General features: G+C 37.8%; 1 protein-coding gene across 8 annotated transcripts in view; it reads left to right on the top strand.

Moving 5' to 3' along the window:
- Positions 1–2,950: 2,950 nt before the first annotated feature.
- LOC127409847 (BTB/POZ domain-containing protein 7-like) overlaps positions 2,951–22,406 on the top strand; it is an 89,190-nt gene continuing 69,734 nt past the window's right edge. For 6 of the 8 annotated variants that reach the window (XM_051644739.1, XM_051644735.1, XM_051644741.1 and 3 more), the window contains exon 1: positions 2,951–3,292. The gene's annotated coding sequence lies outside the window, so the exon portion shown is untranslated. Of the gene's footprint in view, positions 3,293–4,310; positions 4,395–22,406 lie in introns of all 8 variants that reach the window. The other 2 variants (XM_051644738.1, XM_051644736.1) reach the window with 2 other exon arrangements.

The following is a 22,406-nucleotide window of genomic DNA, read 5'->3' as shown; positions in this document are numbered from 1 at the left end:
GGTTTAGAAAACATTTTATATAGTCAATTGCTAAAAGTATTTGGGAAGCATCTCTTAAATATAAAGTGGTGTCATCTGCTAATTTACTACTAATAATTTGTCAATCTGCTTGAATATTACATCACTCACTTCCAATGTCAAGCGTATTATAAAAATCTACAAAGAGAATGAAGCTGTTCTTATGTACAGTATATTCCTACTGATCTCAAAACTGCTACAGTTACACCAACCCTTAAAACCCCAGCTTAGATTTTTCTACCCTCCTCAATTATCATCCAATTTCCAACCTGCTTTTCATCTCTAAACTCTTTGAAAAAGTTGCAGCTTCCCAGTTACAATCACATCTAGCAGCTAATAATCTTTATGACCCACTTCAATCTGGCTTTCGTCTATTTCACAGTACTGAAACAGCTCTCCTGAAGGTTGTTAATGATCTGCTCCTCTCTGCTGACTCTAGGTCCCTCAGTATTCTGATCCCCCTTGTTTGAGCTCTGCTTTTGACACTATATGCCACAACACTCTTCTCTCTTGACTCTCAGATATTGGTATCACTGGCTCAGCTCTGTCCTGGTTACTAACAGACAATATTTTATCTTCATGAAGACATACATTGCTCCTCTTACTCAGAGTGTCCCCCAGGGTTCTGTTCTGGGTCCTCTTTTGTTCATACTTTATATTCTCCCTCTCTGTCAAATCATCAGTCGTCATGGTCTCAGCTATCACTGCTATACTGACAACATGATCCAGTTCACTCTGTCAGCTCACTAACGGACTTTATTAATGATGTAAAACTTTGGTTAAACAACAATTTTCACAAATTTCATGATGATTTCAGGACCACAAACCCTCCAAAACCATTTATTGATATTTGTAATGACACTGATGGAAATCACACCAAACCCTCAAAAACCATTAAGAATCTGTGAATCACTTTTGATCCATCTCTCACTTTTCAAGCTCACATTCTTCTATCTACACCACATTGCCTGACTCCGACCCATGTTTAGTATAAAGGATACTGAATCACTAGTTCATTTCTCATAACATCATGTCTCGACTACTCTAACTGCCACTTCATCAGCAGCTAGGGTCCTCACAAACACCAAGCGGTCTGCACATATCACTCCCAATTTATTCAGTCTTCACTGGTTGCCTGTCTCAGGTCATATTCAGTTCAAAGTACTTCTCTTAACTTTCAAAGCTCTTCATGATCTTGCTCCTCTCTATTTACTTGATCGTATACATCCATATATTCCTGCACGTTCTCTTTATTCCTCTGACTCCAGATTGCTCTCTATCCCCAGATTTTGTCTCTCGACTTGTGTCATTGCACCAAAAATGTGGAATTCACTCCCAATGAGTCTCTGCAACATTTCCTCCTTCTTCTTGGACCATTGTCATTTATTGCTATGATTGAATGTACACTGATTGTAAAGCGACCTTGAGCTTTTGGAAAAGCACTTTATAAATAAAACGAATTATTATAAAAATCTACAAAGAGAATGAAGCTGTTCTTAAGTACAGTATATGAAGTAACGTCTTCCACATTTGGGTAACTTATGAATGACGTCATGAACATTAACGAGAAATTGTAGGCCATCCATTTGAAGCCACCCAGTGGACAAGAGTTCAATAATGTGGTGTTGTCGTAAATTCAGCTGGCTCGATACATGTGTTAAAGGACTATGATAATAGCCTACTCGGACAACACACTGTTTCCTAGAGCTGGCAGAAAATACTCAAAACAGACACAAGCAGCGTATCTATCAACCATAAATAATATAATATTGAGCAGCAGCCGTCGGAGTTTCATTGGAGTGACGTCATCTCTCCTCTTCGAATGATTGGCTAGAGGAGGAGCTGTCGATCAAGAACTAGTGGACCAATGGGGACGCAAAACGCCCCCTGATTTACATGAAACTGTACTCACAAGTTTTGGAAAACCAAGTGCAGAACTTGGAAACAAAAGCAAAGAAAAATACAGCGTAAGCGTACAAAAATGTGAAAATATGAGCAAAATTGTCAGAGAGCACAAAAAAAAAAAAAAAAAAAAACGTAATATAACCAAGGAAAAAATACTTTTGCAATTTATATGACTTTATTTATTTATTTTGCAGCATATTTTAAATGTGTTTATATATTTTTGATTCATGCTTGTTATTTTTTTTTTATCTACGCTAATTATTTTGATCTACGCTTATTATTTTGATCTGCGCTTTATATTAATTTTTGCACTTATTTTTTATTTATTTTTTATCTGCACTTATTATTTTTTGATTCACACTTATTATTTTGATTCACGCTTATTATTTTTGTATCCGTGACCGCAATACTTTTGATGGGATTTTGATCCTATATTGTCGCCGTCCTTTTGGAAAAGAAAGAAAGAAAGAAAGAAATATACTTATAGATGTTTGGTGGGATGTCAAGCGTAAGAACGTTTCAAGGTGTTGTAAAACGAATGGGTTATGGATCTGTAGTTTGAGAAGGAATTAGCTGATCATTATTTGTTTATTTTATTTTAATACTATTTATTTTACATTACTTTTATATTGTATATTCAATTGTTTATTTATTTTAATTAATTAATTAATTTGTTTATTTAGCATTTAAAACAAACAAAACAATGTAATAAAATAAAATATTAAAATGTACGTTATTCATTTAGTTATTGAAAACACAAAGCATTGCCTGTTTAAGCACAAGCACAAGATAAAACGAACTATAGAAAACGTATTACATTAACCGCTCCAACAGTCGCTTTTAATTCTTTCATGATCACAGTACGACGCAGATAGCTATGAGGGAAAAAGAAGACTGATTGGACCTTGTTTGCTCTGTGCCCCATCTGTGCTCGAGCAGATAGATGGCGTAGCGACATTGCTAACAAAATCCTTACGCGTAGCCCTCCCCTCGTTGTTTTACGGAATAAGAGGAGGATCGCCACAACACTACATGTAATATTTGGTCACGGGAAATTGAGAGCGATAAGCAGCACAGACTCTATTTAGGGTGTTTTGTTTTTGGACGAGGCGTTAAAATGCGAGTACTGGAGGACGGATGGTGTAATGTAAAAGCGTTTCATATATGTGTGTGAGTGTATGTGTGTGTAAACCCGGCACACGTAGAGGCTTTTTTTTTTTTTTTTTTTTTTTTTATAACTCAGTGACACTAACGAAAGAAAAGTGCGAGCAAATTTGTTCGGATAAGCAAATACCAAGGAGACGCTAGCTTGGATTTTGGCTCGTTTTATGAGCAAGCAGAGCGGAGAGAAACAGTAAACTTGACTCAGGTAGGGTTGAAGGCATTTTTCCTCTTTTTTTTTTTTTTTTTTTTTTGCTTTGCTTGCTAATCTGCCATGGCGAGCAGCTGAATTAGCTACATTTACAGCGGTGTCTTGCGTATTAAGAGTAAAACAATTATAAACAGTATTTATTCATATTGTTGGCGACTGTAACCTGATAAACTTCATATAGTGACCAATATTTGACTCTTTCAGACTAAACAAACCGAAGCATACCCTAGGTATTATGATTAGCTTGTATGCTAAACCAAAAGAAAACATAAACATCACACAAGTTCGTAAGTTTACTGGACAAAGAGGTCGACTGGTCGATTTAGATATGTTGGAAAGGAGATGTTAAGAGCCACCTGAATGCTAAAGGCACATTAAGCTAGGCTAGCTGAGTATGCGTAGTTTTTAGTTACTACAGATCTAATGCTTTCAGGTCTGCGGACACCTCCAGTAACTGGGATATTGAGTCCTAATAATAAAAAGCTCCACGGTATATAAGGCAGTTAAGCCATCAGTAGCAACAAACATGCAACCAGTTTTAGATATATGGCTTGCTTGACAGAGGAGATAGTCTGTAAATTGCCCAGCATAAGAATGCTTGGCGTGTTATAAATGTTTACCTCTTGTTAAAAGCTTGTATAGTCACCATGAGAGAGAGATTTTTCATCATCTAACAGGTGACCAGGCTTCATTTGTATTTATAAAAGAGACAAGGTACTGTGTAGGAAAATTAGTAGACAGGAACATATTCCCGTCTTTGTCTTGATGCAACTGTTTACGTCCTGTGACATTCTAGAAGTCAACAAGGTCTAATTAATGGCAATATTTGTCCTGTTTTCCCCCTTTGACAGCCTTGAGAGTTCATTCACCTCTTTAGTAGCTCTCGGTTTCCCAGATGGAGCCTTTCAAATCTGTTGTGAGACTGTGCTAATGAATTCCTTTTTTTTTTTTTTTTTTTTTTTTTTGATAATTGAGATGGTCACACTGAAATATTTCATGTAACATGGATTTCAAGTGCTTTGGTTATCAGATTTCCCCCAAGCAAGAGTAACAACAGTGATACTGCTGAAAGCCCAGTGCCTACCCATGAGAATTCAAGGTAAACATTTAAATGAAATGCTAAATAGAGCATGAAAGTGCTGCTCTATTTTTCTTTACTCTGTTTAGAAAATGTCTTCATTAATATAGATCAATCAGCACAGTTTTTGTTTGCCTACATGGTTAATTAAAGAAACAGTTAATTGAAGAGAACAGTTTGTGATACTTCAGTATGGCAGTTGTCCATGTGAATGTCTTTTGAAATGAAGGTAGCGGTTTCCCCTCGTTTTTGTGTGCTTGTGATGTAGGCCATCCTTTCCTCTGCTGTTTTGCTTCTTTATCATGTGGCTCAGATGACAGTTTAAGTCAGGTTTACATGCAACTAGTGTTGTCACGGTAATAAAATTTCAGTAGTCGGTACCGATACCAGTAAAATTTCACGATTCTTCTCGATACCAATTTTGATACCACAGGAAAAAATTTGCTATTGGACAAATTCTTTAAGCTTATTAAAATGTTAAATTTTAAAAAAAAATAGGATGTTTCTTTTAAGTGTTTCTGAATTAAGTAAACATTGCTTCAAGTTCCACGTTTTTCAGTTCTTCTGTATTCGATGTTTTAAAGTTTAATTTTTATCCTCAAAATTGTGTCTAATCAAATTGATACAAACTTGAATCAATTGAAAATATAGCAATTACTTTTCAACAAAACCATTTTTTTTTTTTTTAAATGAAGTGCTTCGGTAAATGTCCTTACAACTTAATCTTAAACGCAACATTTGTCTTATTTTTGTCAAATAAAGTGCTGCACAACAAAGCATCACATTATAAATGAAAACATTGAAAACTTACATTCAGTACAACAGCTGTCTTGCTTGTGAGATGTAGGTTCAACATAATAATAAAATACATTTTACTAAACACTAGTAATATATTTCTGTTGTAATTTCTTAAATTCTGCACGTCAGACTTTTATTTTGAATCGAAAATGTATTTTGATGTGAAGGCGTTTCTGTGATTTTGATGGTAGTTTCACACTTATATGACCCAGTGTGATTATTGAAGAGCAAAATGCTGTGATTCAGTTATATTAATATATAGTCTGCAGGCGCTGCATGCATCACATTGAATGAGCGCTCTCTTTTGTCATCTTCTACAATAAGCACAGATGCAATACTCTTAAAATTTGGTGTTTTCAGCATATGAGCAGCTTCACACATTATCTTTGCAGCGCGCAGTGTATATATAGACTACGTTTATTTAATTATCACACCCATTTGCGGTTTAATAATCACATTAGGACATACACTGCTTGGCCAAAAAAAGGTTGCCGTTTGGATTTAAATGAGCAGATACTTAAGAGCCTAGGATTGGATCATTATTGGAGTAATTAATATGTTTCAGCTGGCAACAATATTTTTAACCCTAACTTATGCAGTGTGTAGCTTCTCATTTCTTAAACAAACATGTCGGAAGACGTATTCCATGGTCGTGGAAAAGATGTTACTGTGTTTCAGAAGGGGCAAATTATTGGCCTGCATCAAGCAAAGAAATAACTAAGGAGATTGCTGAAATCACTGGAATTGGGTTAAGAACTGTCCAAATGCATTATTAAAACCTGGAAGGATAGTGGTGAACTGTCAGCTTTGTGGAAGAAATGTGATCGGAAAAGAATCTTGAATGATCGTGATCAGAGATCCCTAAAATGCTTGAAGTCACATCGTAAAAAATCGACAGTAGAACTCACGGCTATGTTTAATAGTGAAAGTAAGGGTGTGTTCACACTTGGCAGGTTTGGTTTGATTAAAACGAACTCTGGTGCGATTGTTCTGTTTGTGCGGTTCATTTGAACAAGTGTGGACGCTGTCACCCGAACCTTGGTGTGCACCAAACAAGCGGACCGAGACTGTCTGAATAGTGGGTCTCGGTCCGCTTCCAAACAAACTCTGGTGCGGTTCGATTGATATATGAACGCAACATGGATCAAAGACGTCTAAACGGACCAAAAACAGGAAGTAATTTGCCTAATAATGACCTCAAGCATACCTGGTTCTTCTCATCATAGGTGCTATGTTGCCCATTACAGTTTGGTACAGGCGTCGGAATCGCCGTCAGCCATCCTTGCAGCATATCTTCATTTGTGTGTGCAACGGAGGAATTCCTGGCGCTGTTTTGACTCCTTTACACATTTTATTAGCTCTTCGTTTGTTCTCAGCTGGTAAAAATACCACCATATATAAATATAACGAATGCATTTTGCCCAGCAGCCAGCATTGTTTTAGATTATTGGCAAGTTCTGTCAAAAAATACACGTCATAAAAGCTGTCCAATCAGGTTGTGAATTTTTCCTGATGCCTTTGGTTTTGTATTGTTAGGTTCGGTGTTAAAAATGCCAGTGTGAATGCTAAACGAACTAGGACTAAATGTATCATTTTCTTATTTGGTCCGGACCAAGAGAACCGAACTGCAAGTGTGAACACACCCTGAGAGCATTTCCACATACACAATGCAACAGGAACTTACAGGATTGGGACTAAACAGCTGTGTGGCCACAAGAAAGCCACTTGTTAGTGAGGCTAATCGAAAAAAAAAAACAAAAAAAACAAATTCAATTTGCTAGTGAGCATAAAGATTGGACTGTGGAGTAGATGGAAAAAGGTCATGTGGTCTGATGAGTCCAGATTTACCCAATTCTAAAGCGATGGGCGCGTCAGGGTAAAAAGGGAAGCGATGCAACTGTCATGCATAGTGTCCACTGCCCCACTGGCACGGGCATAATCCAGGACGACAATGCCAAGATTCATCGGGCTCAAATTGTGAAAGAGTGGTTCAGGAAGCATTAGGAATCATTTTCACACATGAATTGGCCACCACAGAGTCCCGACCTTAACCCCATTGAAAGTCTTTGGGATGTGCTGGAGAATACTTTACGGAGTGGTTCGAATGAATGCAACTCTGGATGTAAATAAACGTTGTGATGTTGCATAAGGTTGTCGAAAACAGTGCTATGGCGAATGCGCGCCGTAATCAAAGCTGAAGGCGGTCCAACGAAATATTAGAGTATGCAGCTTTTTTTTGGCCACACAGTGTATCACAATTTTAATATTATTAATTGTCCATTTCTGTGTAAAAGGAATATCAGAACACATGCTCAAATGAGTGTGTGAGCATTTGTAAGCAGCTGGCTGTCCATCGGACAGCTTTTTTATTTTAGTATTGACCTGGTACCGAAGTACCGGTACTTTTGACATCACTACTTGCAACAGTTCTACAGTTCTATGTTAGATGTTTATTTTCTTTGACATTTTCAGTGTTTGAAGTTTGGCTTATATCTAATGGCTTGAGACCCTATAAAAGTTAGGTGAACTAACTGTGAACAATTGACAGTATGTCAATTAAAGGAATAGTTCACCCAAAAATGAAAATTTGCTGATAATTTACTCACCCTCAGACAATCCAAGATGTATCTGAGTTTCTTTCTTCATCAAAACAGAATTTAAGACTTTTAGGATTTCATTTCAGGCCTCCTCTAAACAATGCAAGTGAATGTACTCCATTTTTTGACGTAAGCTCGTTGGTAAGGTCACGTGTCACGTGGAGGAGTCAGGAAGCGCGTCATTGTTTACATTGTTTTTTTAATTATTATTTGGAAATTTTTTTAAATTGTATATTGTTTTTAAACTGTTTTGGACTGTTTTGGTTTGTGAACGGCACAAGTTTCTCTTGTAAACAATGACGCATTTCCTGACTCCTCCTCCACGTGACGCGTGACATCAACGAGCTTACGTCATCCCTCTCATGAGTGCGCATCACAGAGATGTACCGAAGTGAATATTTGTAGTTAAAAAGTACATAAGTATTGTTTTGTTTCTAAAAAATAATCAATCGTTTTCATTCAGAAGAACTTTATTTGTCGAATGGAATCTAATAATATTAGATTATTTTGATGCTCCCTAAATATGCATTTTGGACCGTCAAAAAATGGAGGACATTCATTTGCATTGTTTAGAGGAGGAGGCCTGAAATGAAATCCTAAAAGTCTTAAATTCTGTTTTGATGAAGAAAGAAACTCAGATACATCTTGGATGGCCTGAGGGTGAGTAAATTATCAGTAAATTTTCATTTTTGGGTGAACTATTCCTTTAAGTAGTGTCCGAATCCTCCATATTCATAAAACAGTTGGCAAATCCGTAGGACCTACTACATCTGGCAAGATTCTGAAGTGTGTATCCACTGGACACTTAGCTCTCGGGAGCATTATGGGATAGTTATGCCCACATTCCCGTATGAAATATGTCTGGGAATGCTGTCATATTACTCACCTGCATACCTAAAGAATGCACTTTTTTACTGGCCGAGGAGTATGTTTTTTCATCAGATGCATTAAATACTCTGACTGTACACAAATTTGAAACCGTTTCAAAATCATCTGGTAAGTGCCCTGATATGGGGGCTTAACAATATCTTCATGACAAGATCTAGAAGCTTTATGAAATCTATTGCTGTCATGAATTAGTTCACCATCTCTCGGTACTGGTGTGGCAGGGTTTTTCAGCTTGACTGTGGTGCTTGTGTACAGTGTAACATGAGTACCTTGCCAATTGTATAACCTTGAAGCATCAGACAACTGCTAATCTGTTTGTATCGATTAATGGCGCCCCAGGCATGATTAGAAATTAAGGTTTTATTGTTCTTTTTTCGTGTGCTCTCTAGAGGTCAATGATATATCGGTTTTACCGATTAATCCGTGCTGATAGTTGCTTTTTTATTGGAAAAAATCAACACCGATAGTTGCGCATATATATATATAATTTTTTTTTTTATTTTATTTTTTTTTTTTTCACCATGTTCCTCTGTGGCCAAATAAAAATTAAAAGCTATAAAAAGCTTAATTTGGTGAATATTTACATATAGAGGATTGTAACGGATCAAAGTCACTGTCACCATCTCTGTTTATGGACTAAATCATGATTATTAATACGAAACATGAAAAAAAGACACATGAAGCATAGAAATTATTTAACTTATATAACTTTTATTGATTGAGTTCATGTTGATTTTGACTGACACTGTTGTTGGGAAAAGGAAAAAAGTATTTTATAATACCGGAAAACCAGACAATTGACAAGCAAACTCTCTTGATCTACTATTAAGGAATGATGATCTGCTGTTAATGATTTACTGCAGTATATATTAGCCCATATGACAATGTTTACTTTATAGTATTTTTAGTGTTATACATTGTAGATGATTGTAAGAGAGCATGTTTTGTAAGCACAGACATCTCAAAATAAGAGTTGTTTCAGTGTGTTTATCTGAATTTTTTTTCTGGTTATTATTGGGATTAGGCTATCGGCGATTAATCGGTTATCGGCCCTTTTCACCACCTTAGTTATCGCTATCAGCAAAATCCACTATCGGTCGACATCTAGTGCTCTCCGCTATTCTTGTAGTAATCCTATTGCTGTATTCGCAAAAAATGTGAAACATTTTGTTTTGAAACATTGCTCTGTATCCTCATGTTCAGTACAATACTATTTTGGCTCATTTGGCTAATGTATTTCAGACACACAAAGAAATGTGCAGTATTGTAAGAGCTACATCCACATACCTTTGGACTCTTCTAACATAATTAGGCCTATACCATTTTTTTTTTTGTGTGCACAACAAAATGCTGAAAAAGTTAGCTTGATGATGCACATGGATGTAAAAATTTGAATACAATTGTATTATTCAGCCCATAGTCTTGGAAGGTCCCTGTAGATTCACAAGCACACTGACTTGACCTCTGACTGCTGTCACTGGAGAGAGAAATTGGATGGGGAAAGGAAAGTGGGACATGCTTTTATTTTCCACTCCCCCTTGTTGTCCTTGGCAACCATTTTTCCCCCTCTCTTAAAATGACAGTCTGACTCGGGTTCCCAATTTATTTATTTATTTTTATTTTCTCCCCTTTTCTCCCCTGTTTGGAATGCCCAATTCCCAATGCACTCTAAGTCCTCATGGTGGCATAGTGACTTGCCTCAATCCAGGTGGCGGACAACGAATCTCAGTTGCCTCCATGTCTGAGACCGTCAGTCCGCGCATCTTATCACATGGCTTGTTGAGCGTGTTACCGTGGAGACATAGTGCGTGTGGAGGCTTCACGCTATTCTACGCGGCATCCACGCACATCTCGCCACATGCCCCACGAGAGCGAGAACCACATTATAGCTACCACGAGGAGGTTACCCATGTGACTCTACCCTCCCTAGCAGCCGGGCCAATTTGGTTGCTTAGGAGACCTGGCTGGAGTCACTCAGCATGCCCTGGATTGGAACTCGCGACTCCAGGGGTGGTTGTCAGCGTCTTTACTCAGGGTTCCCAATTTTTCATCTTGTCCAATGGGATGTGAGCTCTCTCTCACCTGGAAATTAAGTGCTCACTTCCTTTGTCTAGACGCCATCATCATGCACTAATGAAACCCAGTGTTGTAAAAGAGTAAAAAGTGATGCTAAATTGGAGCTTGGAGGGAGTTTACTGTCAGCAGATGGTTCACTGCCCGGGCAATCTGGAGCCTATCGTAATTCAGCCACACTTTTCCACTGACTTGAAATCCGAGCGGTGACGTCACGTTTTACGTGTTTTACGTGACTACCTCAAACATAAACAAACATGGTGTGTCACAGTGTTTGTCTGCAGCTTTTACTTCTGTTTATGAGGACATATTTAAACATAAAGATAAATGCAACCCAACGTTATTATATTTGCCAACAAGATTGCCAGAGATGACATCTATGCTCAAGATGACAGGTAACAAAATTTCATTATTTTGTATGACCTTTTTAATGGGGCTTAACTTGCTAAGTACTATAAACTGCAACAGTGGAATCGTTATTAAAATTGGTGTAGCAGATGGTTATGTTTGGATTTTTGCCATAGCATATAATATTATGTTTATGTCTTGATTTGAGAATCATACCTGCCAACTTAAAGATAGCCGCGATCTTCCTAACTGACTAGCTGGTCAAATTCCCTTACTGAACAAAACAATGCACAAAATAAGATGAGAGGAGTGTATGTGAAAACTAACAAAGTTGGCAAATAACTTTCTGAGATCAGCTGCAGAGGACACCAAACACTGGCGTGCTTCATTTCTTGCTGGATCTCCTCGTAGACTTTTTTTTCCATTGCGATCTCTCTATTTATCTTGGATCGCCATAGAAGGCGATTTTGCGAATAGAGTGCTCATTTTGTCTGTTTTTCCTTAAAGCTTTTGATGACTGACATTTTTGTGGGGTTTGTTGTTGTTGTTGTTGTTAAAGTAATGAAGTACTCCTCGCTACAGACGGTAGCTACTGTTGTTGTTTTGGAAAACTTTTCCTGGTGACGAAACATTATCATGCTTTCCACTCCCTGACATAATCGTTCCTGCGTTGAGACCAGCAAGCTTTTGGGGCCAGTGTGGAACCAGTTTTTCTGCCCCGGAACGGCCTTTTCTATGATGGAAACGTGCGGAACAGTTTGAGATTTCACACCGGCCCAGGAACCCGCACACGAACCATGTTGGTGGAAAAGGGCTATGTATGAGCCACTTCCTGTGCCTGTTAACTTGCATGTTAAAATCACATGTAGCTATTAAATATTGGGACACAAATGAAAATTTCCTCTCTTCAGGAAATTTTTATTTTCTGCTTCACCTTGCATCAACCACAGAATTTTTCCCCACCAAGTTTATTTTATTTTATTTGACTATATTGAGGGTCCTCCCATGCCAGGGGCTTGTATCAACCACTGAAGTTTAGCTCTCATTTAGCATTACCTCTGTGGGTTGAAATCAGTCTTGTGTATGACCTCAGGTCTGGCAGGCTTGTATTCATTTTAAAGGCATGCCATGAAATAGGCAAAAGTGGTTAGTTGGAGTATGTTTACAAACCACAACTCACGATGGGAATGCCCTGCATGAAGAGTTGAGGTTGTTTTTTTTTTATTTATTTTTTTTGCTTGCCATAGGGCCAGAGGGTTTTTTGGATTGGTTTGGCTTATAACAACTTTTAATGATGCTGTGCTAAGAGATGAAGAGGATGCTTCATTTTTTTTTTTTTTTGTAAGTAACTTGTTTATTTGGTTAGTTTGAAATGAGTTGCACACATAGGCTAACCTTTTATGTGAAGCCAGTTCTCAGTGTTACAAGTAGACAGGATCTATCCATATGGTCATCTTAAAATTCAATTTTAATTCTAGGCCAGCGCTACTCAACACGTGGCCCTCGATCGATCCTTTGCAGCCCACGTGATGATATCATCATCAGAAATATATTTATCAGCAGCCTATCAAATCTGTATGAATTGTGAGGTGTTCATTTTCATGAGGATTTACACGAATCACGTTAGAGAGGGAATTCAATTGCAAGAGGATATTACAAATAAATAATAAAAAAACTAGAGCCCGACCAATATGGGATTTTTGAGACCAATTCCGATTTTAGAGAGGGCAAATTCACAGATTACCGATATGGTCGCCGATATATTTAATTTGAGCTGGAATGAAAACAGACCTTTTCTATGTGGATTTTTTGGTCTCAAAAATCCTGTATCGGTCGGGCTCTAGTCATGACAACAGTATTTACAGGGAAAAAAATAACCATTTTATTTGCGTTGAGACGCCTTCATACTAATGCTTTTAGTGATCTGTGTTACTTCAGCAAAATGCTAAGGTGGGGGAACAAATCTTTATGACTTATCACTGATGGACTTTTGGTGCTAATGGATATATTGCTCTTGTTTTTGAACACATCTCTGATGTATGTGATGTTGAACACTCATGGTGTTTGTTAGTTGACAATCACAGTGACGACAGAACTGATCTATATCAGAAAATCGAACTGTAACACCCCTTATGTTTAAAATAATTACTAAAAGGGATACTTGACCCCAAAATAAACATTCTCATCATTTCCTCACCCTCATGCCATCCCAGATGTGAATGACTTTCTTCTGCAGAATACAAATGAAGATTTTTAGAAGAACATCTCAGCTCTGTTGGTCTATACAATGCTAGTGAATGCTGGTCAGAACTCTGAAGCTCCAAAAATCACAAAGGCAGCATAAAAGTAATCCATATGACTCCAGTGGTTAAATCCATATACAGGTGCATCTCAATAAATTAGAATGTCGTGGAAAAGTTCATTTATTTCAGTAATTCAACTCAAATTGTGAAACTCGTGTATTAAATAAATTCAATGCACACAGACTGAAGTAGTTTAAGTCTTTTGTTCTTTTAATTGTGATGATTTTGGCTCACATTTAACAAAAACCCACCAATTCACTATCTCAAAAAATTAGAATATTTTGACATGCCAATCAGCTAATCAACTCAAAACACCTGCAAAGGTTTCCTGAGCCTTCAAAATGGTCTCTTAGTTTGGTTCACTAGGCTACACAATCATTGGGAAGACTGCTGATCTGACAGTTGTCCAGAAGACAATCATTGACACCCTTCACAAGGAGGGTAAGCCACAAACATTCATTGCCAAAGAAGCTGGCTGTTCACAGATTGCTGTATCTAAGCATGTTAACAGAAAGTTGAGTGGAAGGAAAAAGTGTGGAAGAAAAAGATGCACAACCAACCGAAAGAACCGCAGCCTTATGATTGTCAAGCAAAATCGATTCAAGAATTTGGGCGAACTTCACAAGGAATGGACTGAGGCTGGGATCAAGGCATCAAGAGCCACCACACACAGACATGTCAAGGAATTTGGCTACAGTTGTCGTATTCCTCTTGTTAAGCCACTCCTGAACCACAGACAACGTCAGAGGCATCTTACCTGGGCTAAGGAGAAGAAGAACTGGACTGTTGCCCAGTGGTCCAAAGTCCTCTTTTCAGATGAGAGCAAGTTTTGTATTTCATTTGGAAACCAAGGTCCTAGAGTCTGGAGGAAGGGTGGAGAAGCTCATGGCCCAAGTTGCTTGAAGTCCAGTGTTAAGTTTCCACAGTCTGTGATGATTTGGGGTGCAATGTCATCTGCTGGTGTTGGTCCATTGTGTTTTTTGAAAACCAAAGTCACTGCACCCGTTTACCAAGAAATTTTGGAGCACTTCATGCTTCCTTCTGCTGACTAGCTTTTTAAAGATGCTGATTTCATTTTCCAGCAGGATTTGGCACCTGCCCACACTGCCAAAAGCACCAAAAGTTGGTTAAATGACCATGGTGTTGGTGTGCTTGACTGGCCAGCAAACTCACCAGACCTGAACCCCATAGAGAATCTATGGGGTATTGTCAAGAGGAAAATGAGAAACAAGAGACCAAAAAAATGCAGATGAGCTGAAGGCCACTGTCAAAGAAACCTGGGCTTCCATACCACCTCAGCAGTGCCACAAACTGATCACCTCCATGCCACGCCGAATTGAGGCAGTAATTAAAGCAAAAGGAGCCCCTACCAAGTATTGAGTACATATACAGTAAATGAACATACTTTCCAGAAGGCCAACAATTCACTAAAAATGTTTTTTTTATTGGTCTTATGACGTATTCTAATTTTTTGAGATAGTGAATTGGTGGGTTTTTGTTAAATGTGAGCCAAAATCATCACAATTAAAAGAAGCAAAGACTTAAACTACTTCAGTCTGTGTGCATTGAATTTATTTAATACACGAGTTTCACAATTTGAGTTGAATTACTGAAATAAATGAACTTTTCCACGACATTCTAATTTATTGAGATGCACCTGTATATATCTGTACATTATTCAAAACAAAGGTGTACACTACAGACTTCAAAGACAAAGGACAACTGGCTCTAACAAGGACAGAAAGAGATGTGGAAGGCCAGATGTACAACTAAACAAGAGGATAAATATATCAGAGTGTCTAGTTTGAGAAATAGACGCCTCATGTCGTCAGCTGACAGTTTCATGTACAACAGTAAAGAGAAGACTCAGGGGTGCAGGCCTTATGGGAAGAATTGCAAAGAAAAAGCCACTTTTGAAACAGAAAAACAAAAAGAAAAGGATAGAGTGGGCAAAGAGAAACAGACATTGGACAACAGATAATTGGAAAAGAGTGTTATGGATCTTAACCCAATTGAGCTTTTGTGGGATCAGCTAGACTGTAAGGTGCGTGAGAAGTGCCAGACAAGACAACCACATCTATGGCAAGTGCTACAGGAAGCGTGGGGTGAAATGTCACCTGAGTATCTGGACAAACTGACAGCTAGAATGCCAAGGATCTGCAAAGCTGTCATTGCTGCACGTGGATGATTTTTTTTTTGATGAGAAATCCTTGAAGTAGTTTAAGAAGTTCTGAACATTTATTTCAAATTGTAATAGTAATTTTTCATGTTATTAATGTCCTGACTATACATTGTGAACAGTTGAATCCCACTTTGGTGAATAAAAGTACCATTTTCTTTCCATAAGAGCAAAATCTGTACATTATTCCAAACTTTTGGCCGCTAGCGTGTGTGTGTGTATATATATATAATGTGTGTGTATATATAGTAAACTCAGCAAACAAAGAAACGTTCCTTTTTTCAGGACACTGTATTTTAAAGATAATAATTTTGTAAAAATCCAAATAACTTTACAGATCTTTATTGTAAAGAGTTTAAACAATGTTTTCCATGCTTGTTCAATGAACCATAAACAATTAATGAACATGCACCTGTGGAACGGTCATTAAGACACTAACATCTTACAGAGGGTAGGCAATTAAGGTCACAGTTATAAAAACTTAGAACACTAAAGAGACCTTTCTACTGACTCTAAAAAACACCAAAAGAAAGATGCCCAGGGTCCTTGCTCATCTGCATGAACGTGCCTTAGGCATGCTGCATGGAGGCATGAGGACTGCAATATGTGGCCAGGGCAATAAATTGCAATGTCCGTACTGTGAGATGCCTAAGACATTGCTACAGGGAGACAGGAAGGACAGCTGCTCGTCCTCGCAGTGGCAGACCACGTGAAACAACACCTGCACAGGATCAGTACATCCGAATATCACACTTTGTGGGACAGGTACAGGATGGCAACAACAACTGCCTGAGTTACACCAGGAATGCACAATCCCTCCATCAGTGCTAAGACTGTCCACAATAGGCTGAGAGAGGCTGGACTGAGGGCTTGTAGGCCTGTTGTAAGGCAGGTCCTTACCAGACATCACCGGCAACAATGTCGCCTATGGGCACAAACCCACCTTCACTGGACCAGACAGGACTGGCAAAAAGTGCTCTTTACTGACGAGTTGCGGTTTTGTCTCACCAGGGGTGATGGTCGGACTCGTGTTTATCGTCGAAGGAATGAGCATTACACCAAGGCCTGTACTCTGGAGCGGGATCGATTTGGAGGTGGAGGGTCCATCGTGATCTGGGGCGGAGTGTCACAGCATCATCGGACTGAGCTTGTTGTCATTGCAGGCAATCTCAACACTGTGCGTTACAGGGAAGACATCCTCCTCCCTCGTGGTACCCTTCCTGCAGGCTCATCCTGACATGACCCTCCAACATGACAACGCCATCAGCCATACTGCTCGTTCTGTGTGTGATTTCCTGCAAGACAGGAATGTCAGTGTTCTGCCATGGCCAGTGAAAAGCCCGGATCTCAATCCCATTGAGCATGTCTGGGACCTGTTGGATTGGAGGGTGAGGGCTAGGGCCATTCCCCCCAGAAATGTCTGGGAACTTGCAAGTGCCTTGTTGGAAGAGTGGGGTAACATCTCACAGCAAGAACTGGCAAACCTGGTGCAGTCCATGAGGAGGAGATGCACTGCAGTATTTAATGCAGCTGGTGGCCAGACCAGATACTGACTGTTACTTCTGATTTTGATCCCCCCTTTGTTCAGGGACACATACATTTATTCCATTTCTGTTAGTCACATGTCTGTGAGACTTGTTCAGTTTATGTCTTAGTTGTTGAATCTTTTTATGTTCATACAAATATTTATACATGTTAATTTAGCTGAAAATAAAAGCAGTTGAAATTGAGAGGACGTTTCTTTTTTTGCTGAGTTTATATATTATGTACACTGGCGGCCAAAAGTTTTGAATAATGTACAAATTTTGCCTGCCTGTATTAATAACGTCATCGAGTAAAAATGCCTACTTAATTCTCAAGACCTTCATTTGCAAATATTTGTAAATAATTCAAAAATAACACTTTAAATGATACAACAATTTAAATGTTTTATTCGGCTACTGCCGTTACCATGTCAACACATAGCAAGTCCTTGTTAATCCTCTGCAAACTTTGACAGTCAGTGGGACCGGCTCATTCGGTTCTTTTTAGTCGGACAGTTCGACGTGCTGCGTAGCCAGTACATTTACTTCAGCTGTGCATCTTGAACTAAAGTTCGATTCAGTTTGATGTTGTGAACCGGCTCGATCGGCTCAAAAGAACGATTCATTCAAGAATCGGACATCCCTAAGCTGTATTGCATTGTCAGTGCTGTCTTGTTCGATACACAACGATATCATATTAGCCAGATAGCGAGCCTCATTATTGGTTTACATGACAACAGGTGAGTTAACCGCTAGCCAGCTAACACTTCCTTACTAGTTGACTTCATGACTGTGATTCAGTTAGCTAGTTGTATGAATTTTCCGAACTGCTTGTTTGTAGCGAGACATAATTGATCTGATCGTCTGGATGCACTGTAGAACATAGGCAAAACATTGAAAATTGTTTGAAGTTTATCATCGATATCGAGGATTTATTTTTTCCATCGAATATCAAAATTGTTTTATCACCCAGCCCTATGTGAATGTGTATGGAGTAGTTATATATAGTTGTCTTCAGCATGTCACAGAAGGGTACATCCACAATGTAAATTAAGGCAAAGAAATGTGTGATGCAGCAGTTTCCTTTAGAATCAAAGCACATGCTTATGTTCAACTAAAGTTGAGAAGCCAAATTTTTTGTGCAACAGGATGTAGTGTAATTCCAAAAAATGTACTGTAATAAACCATTTAGACTTTGGTTTCATGAAAAACCGGTTAACAACAATTAAAAATAATGTTTTCACTCCGGAACAATTGAAAGAGACCCTTTTTCGGTTACATTCTGCAAATGTTTTTGTTTGTTTTGGTTTTTGTTCCTTTTGAATGTTTTAAGTCCCTGCTTACTATTCACTTTTATTGTATGGATAAAAACATGCAAGTGAAGGGTGCTACCATTCTACCCAGCATCACCTTTTGTGTTCCACGGAAGAAGGAAAGTCATAGGAACAAGGGTTTAGGACAACATGAGGGTGAGTAAATGATGATTGTAATTTTCAGGTGAACTGTCCATGTTCTGTTTACCTATTAGTGTATCTGTTTTAGGCAGATATTGAAATGTTGAGTTTATCTGATGCACAGACAGGTAGAGGGGAGGGGCAAAATTCAGAGGCAGCTGGAGGGTGAGTAGATGGGGGTGAAGTGCTTTGCTCAAGGGCACAACAAGAGCATTCAGGAGTCCCCACCCCCACACAGAGATGAAGTCCTGCGATTAAGCCCATTTCCATAACTCTAGAAGTCAGAGTGGCCCCCAGCACTCCTCTGCTTCCCAGTAATGAGATATCATAGTCACACTGACTCATCGTTATGAGAACAAAATCACATGAACAACCCTCGATCTCCCAATAAAGGCCTTCTCAATTTCTATTGTTTCTTCTAGATTGAGGCGCTTATCCCCAGAAAATGAATGCCTACCTATAACTGGACTGGCATATCAGGTCACACTCAGCACTGAAATACTTCTGTAAAAGTCCTTCCTCAGGGAGGAAGAGGAGGCTGGACTGAACCAACATTTCTTCCCATTTGGGCACACTTTGAATGTGTTGTCCATTGTGGTTGGAGCTTTTTTAATTTCTTGGTCTCTTGCATATAGGCCTAATTTCCCCTCTCTTCGGTTCAAACTCTTAAACTGTAGATATAGTGGATGCAGTAGTCAAATAGATTATCATGCTTGTCCATCCTGTTGATTTAATTCTCTGTCGCTTTTAAGAATAGCCAAGGTCCTGCTCTATTTATGAAGTCTAATGTACAGTGGAGCTGTCTTCAGAGTCAATCGAGTGTTATGTGTGCTTTTGAATGAGTTTTTTTTTTTTTATTTTTTTACAATTAAGTATTTTGTCAAAATTGATTGTCCAGTAATAGAGAAATAGAAGTACTTATTAGAGATGAGATGATATATCGAATTTCGATATATCGCAAACCAAAAAAATGACAAACCATATCGTGGCATAACTCGATATTTCCAAATTTGCAACATTGTTTTCTGTCAATTTGATCATAAATAAAATAACCCGTCAAACATCACAATCTCTCTATCACTTGATTTGACCCCTATTGCGCTTTTTTTATTCTACACTGTATACAGGGTTCACACGAGGTCCTTAAAGTGCTTTAATTTAGCTTTTAGAACTTTAAAAATTTTGTCAAACTTTATAAACCCTGAAGAAGGCTTGTGTGCTGAAACGAATGCTGAATTTCTTTTTATCTAATAAATCTCTCCCTTCAACAAGTGTTGCTTGATTTATCCTCTTCGATTGTACCTTGTCTGTAGGTGAAGTTGCACCAGATTAATTACTCTACTTGCCTTACATACATTTTTCAGGACAGGTTTTGTTCGGTTCTATTGCTTGTTCTGCACCTGATCAGCCTGAATGTTGCCCAATATTTTTGAAAGCTTATTTGTTTTCTTATAGAGAGGAATATGAGCAACTATTATTATTTAAAATTTGAGCATTTATATTTTGTATTAAGGAACTTTATTTTGATGAGAAATTGAGTATTTTACTGAAAGAATTTCAGTTTTTTTTTATTTTTTATATTTTGTCATTTAAGTGTTATTATATAGAATCGAGATTATATTGAATCGTGAACCTCATCGTATTTCAAACCGAATTGTGAGATAAACGTATCGTCCCATCCCTAATACTTCCTTTTTTTTTTCTTTTTTTTTTTTTACTTTTCAATTTAACACAACTGGAGTACAAAAGACACAAACAAAACAACAACAGCGGAGGGGCAAAAAACATACACATAGCTCAAAAATACACGTGTCGCAGACAGGTATACTTACAGAGTCAATTTATAGAAAAAAATGCTATAAATATACAAGGGGGTGTAAAATTACAAAACTCCTTGTATATTTATAGCATAATTATATATAATCTATAATAGGGCCGAGATGGGGCTCTATATAGTCCAAATAGGGGGTCCATACCTTATTAAAATTAATGTGTTTTTAAACGTATTACAAAAGTAAGATGGTCCAATGGAATCAATTCAAAAATAACCTTATGCCACCCTTTAATCAAAGGGGCCTCATCACTGATCCAATTCAACAGAATATTTTTTCTTGCAGCAAAGGTTAATATATTATATAATTTCCTATTGGAATTTTTTAATGTGTCCACTTAGGACTCCCAAGACCAACGACACAGGGTCAAATTCCAATTGATTATAAAAAAAATAATTCCATTTCACCCAGTACCAAAGACCAATACCTCTGCAATTTACTATATTACCGTATACAGTGTTAAAATGCCTATTTCAGTTTTTCATTTTAAGCATGTGGGTGAAAGGGAGGGGTTAAAAAATGCCTGCGGCTGGGGAAAATATGCAATCTATGCAATCATTTTAAATTGTATTGCTCTTATACGTGTATAAATGGATATCATTTTGGCATGGGACCAAATTTCTTCCCATGTCTTGTCATCAATAGTAGTTGATAACTCTTCTTCCCATATAGATTTTACCCTCTGTGTATCAAAAACTCGGAGACATCTTCCCTGATGTTGAAGTTCTTAATAGAAGATACTTTAGGGTTCTTAATAAGGGTTGTATTATTTGTAATATAGTGTCTTAATTGGAGAAAACTAAAAAAAGTCATGTTTGGGTAGTTGGTATTTCTGAACTAATTCCTCAAATGACATCAACCTGTCATCCAAGAAAAAGTCTCCTAACCTAATCACCCCTCTGCTACACCAAAGTTTAAAACCTTCGTCCGTAATCTCAGGGGTGAAATCTAAATTATTTAGCATGGGGGTAGAGGAGGAAGTTAATTTAGATCTTCCTTCAAGATGACAAACTGATCTCCATGCTTTCAGGGAATTAACTATAATAGGGTTGTCATATTTCTCTTTTATACATTTGAGATTCTTAACAAAAAAATCTTTTAATGGACATTGTGAAAAAGAGGATTCAATATCAAGCCAAATAGAAGAGCTATCATTTCTAACCCAATCAGATATATATCTCAAGTTATAACATAACTAAAATATCTTAATATTTGGAAGGTCTAAACCACCCATAGCGCCTGGTGAGAAAAGAAATGCCATTTGTAATCTAGGTCTGCGTTTACTCCATATGAAGAAGCTGAGCCAACTATTCAGACCCTTTAACACCCTATTTGAAAACAGTATAGGGACCATTTGAATGGGATACAACAATGTGGGCAAAACATTCATCTTAACAAGTGCTATTCGTCTCAGCCATTATATAGGCAAGGAATTCCAACGCTCTAAATCCTGCTGTATCTTCTCAAACAAAGGGACAAAATTTTATTTATACATCTGCTTCAGTGATGAAGCAACATAAATACCCAAATAGACAAAGCCTGAGGGAGACCATTTAAAAGGAATACATGGCACAATATTAGGTTTATTGTTTAGAGTACCCATAGGTATAGCTTCAGATTTAGCTAGGTTGATTTTTGATGCAGTGAGATCCAGCAGATGGAAATGACTTCAATAAATCAGATGATTTGTAGAAGGAATAACAACTTTAATTTGTAAAAATTAATAAATTATTAAAAATGAAATAATGAATACTGAGAATAAATGCGATTTAATACAGAAAATATTTGATTATAAATGTTAAGTATATCTTAAGGATTAAGTCCTGGTATAAACCTAACAACACAAAGTCTTGTCTTTGTCTAATGAAATAAGTAAATGGAAAAAAGTTCAAGTACAGAGATAAGTCGAGATGAGGCCTCAAAGTTGGAGATCAGATGCAAAGAGCTAGAGAGCTGAGGTGTTAGTCTGACACCCAGATATTCGTTAAGGTCTTTATACCCTCTTGAGACTTTGCCAGCAGTTTTTAGGTGCAGGAAG

This window comes from Myxocyprinus asiaticus, chromosome 19 (genome assembly GCF_019703515.2).
Source record: "Myxocyprinus asiaticus isolate MX2 ecotype Aquarium Trade chromosome 19, UBuf_Myxa_2, whole genome shotgun sequence".
In the NCBI taxonomy this organism is placed as follows: domain Eukaryota; kingdom Metazoa; phylum Chordata; class Actinopteri; order Cypriniformes; family Catostomidae; genus Myxocyprinus; species Myxocyprinus asiaticus.
The sequence above is the reverse complement of the archived record's forward strand: the minus strand, read 5'-3'. Positions and strand labels throughout refer to the sequence as shown.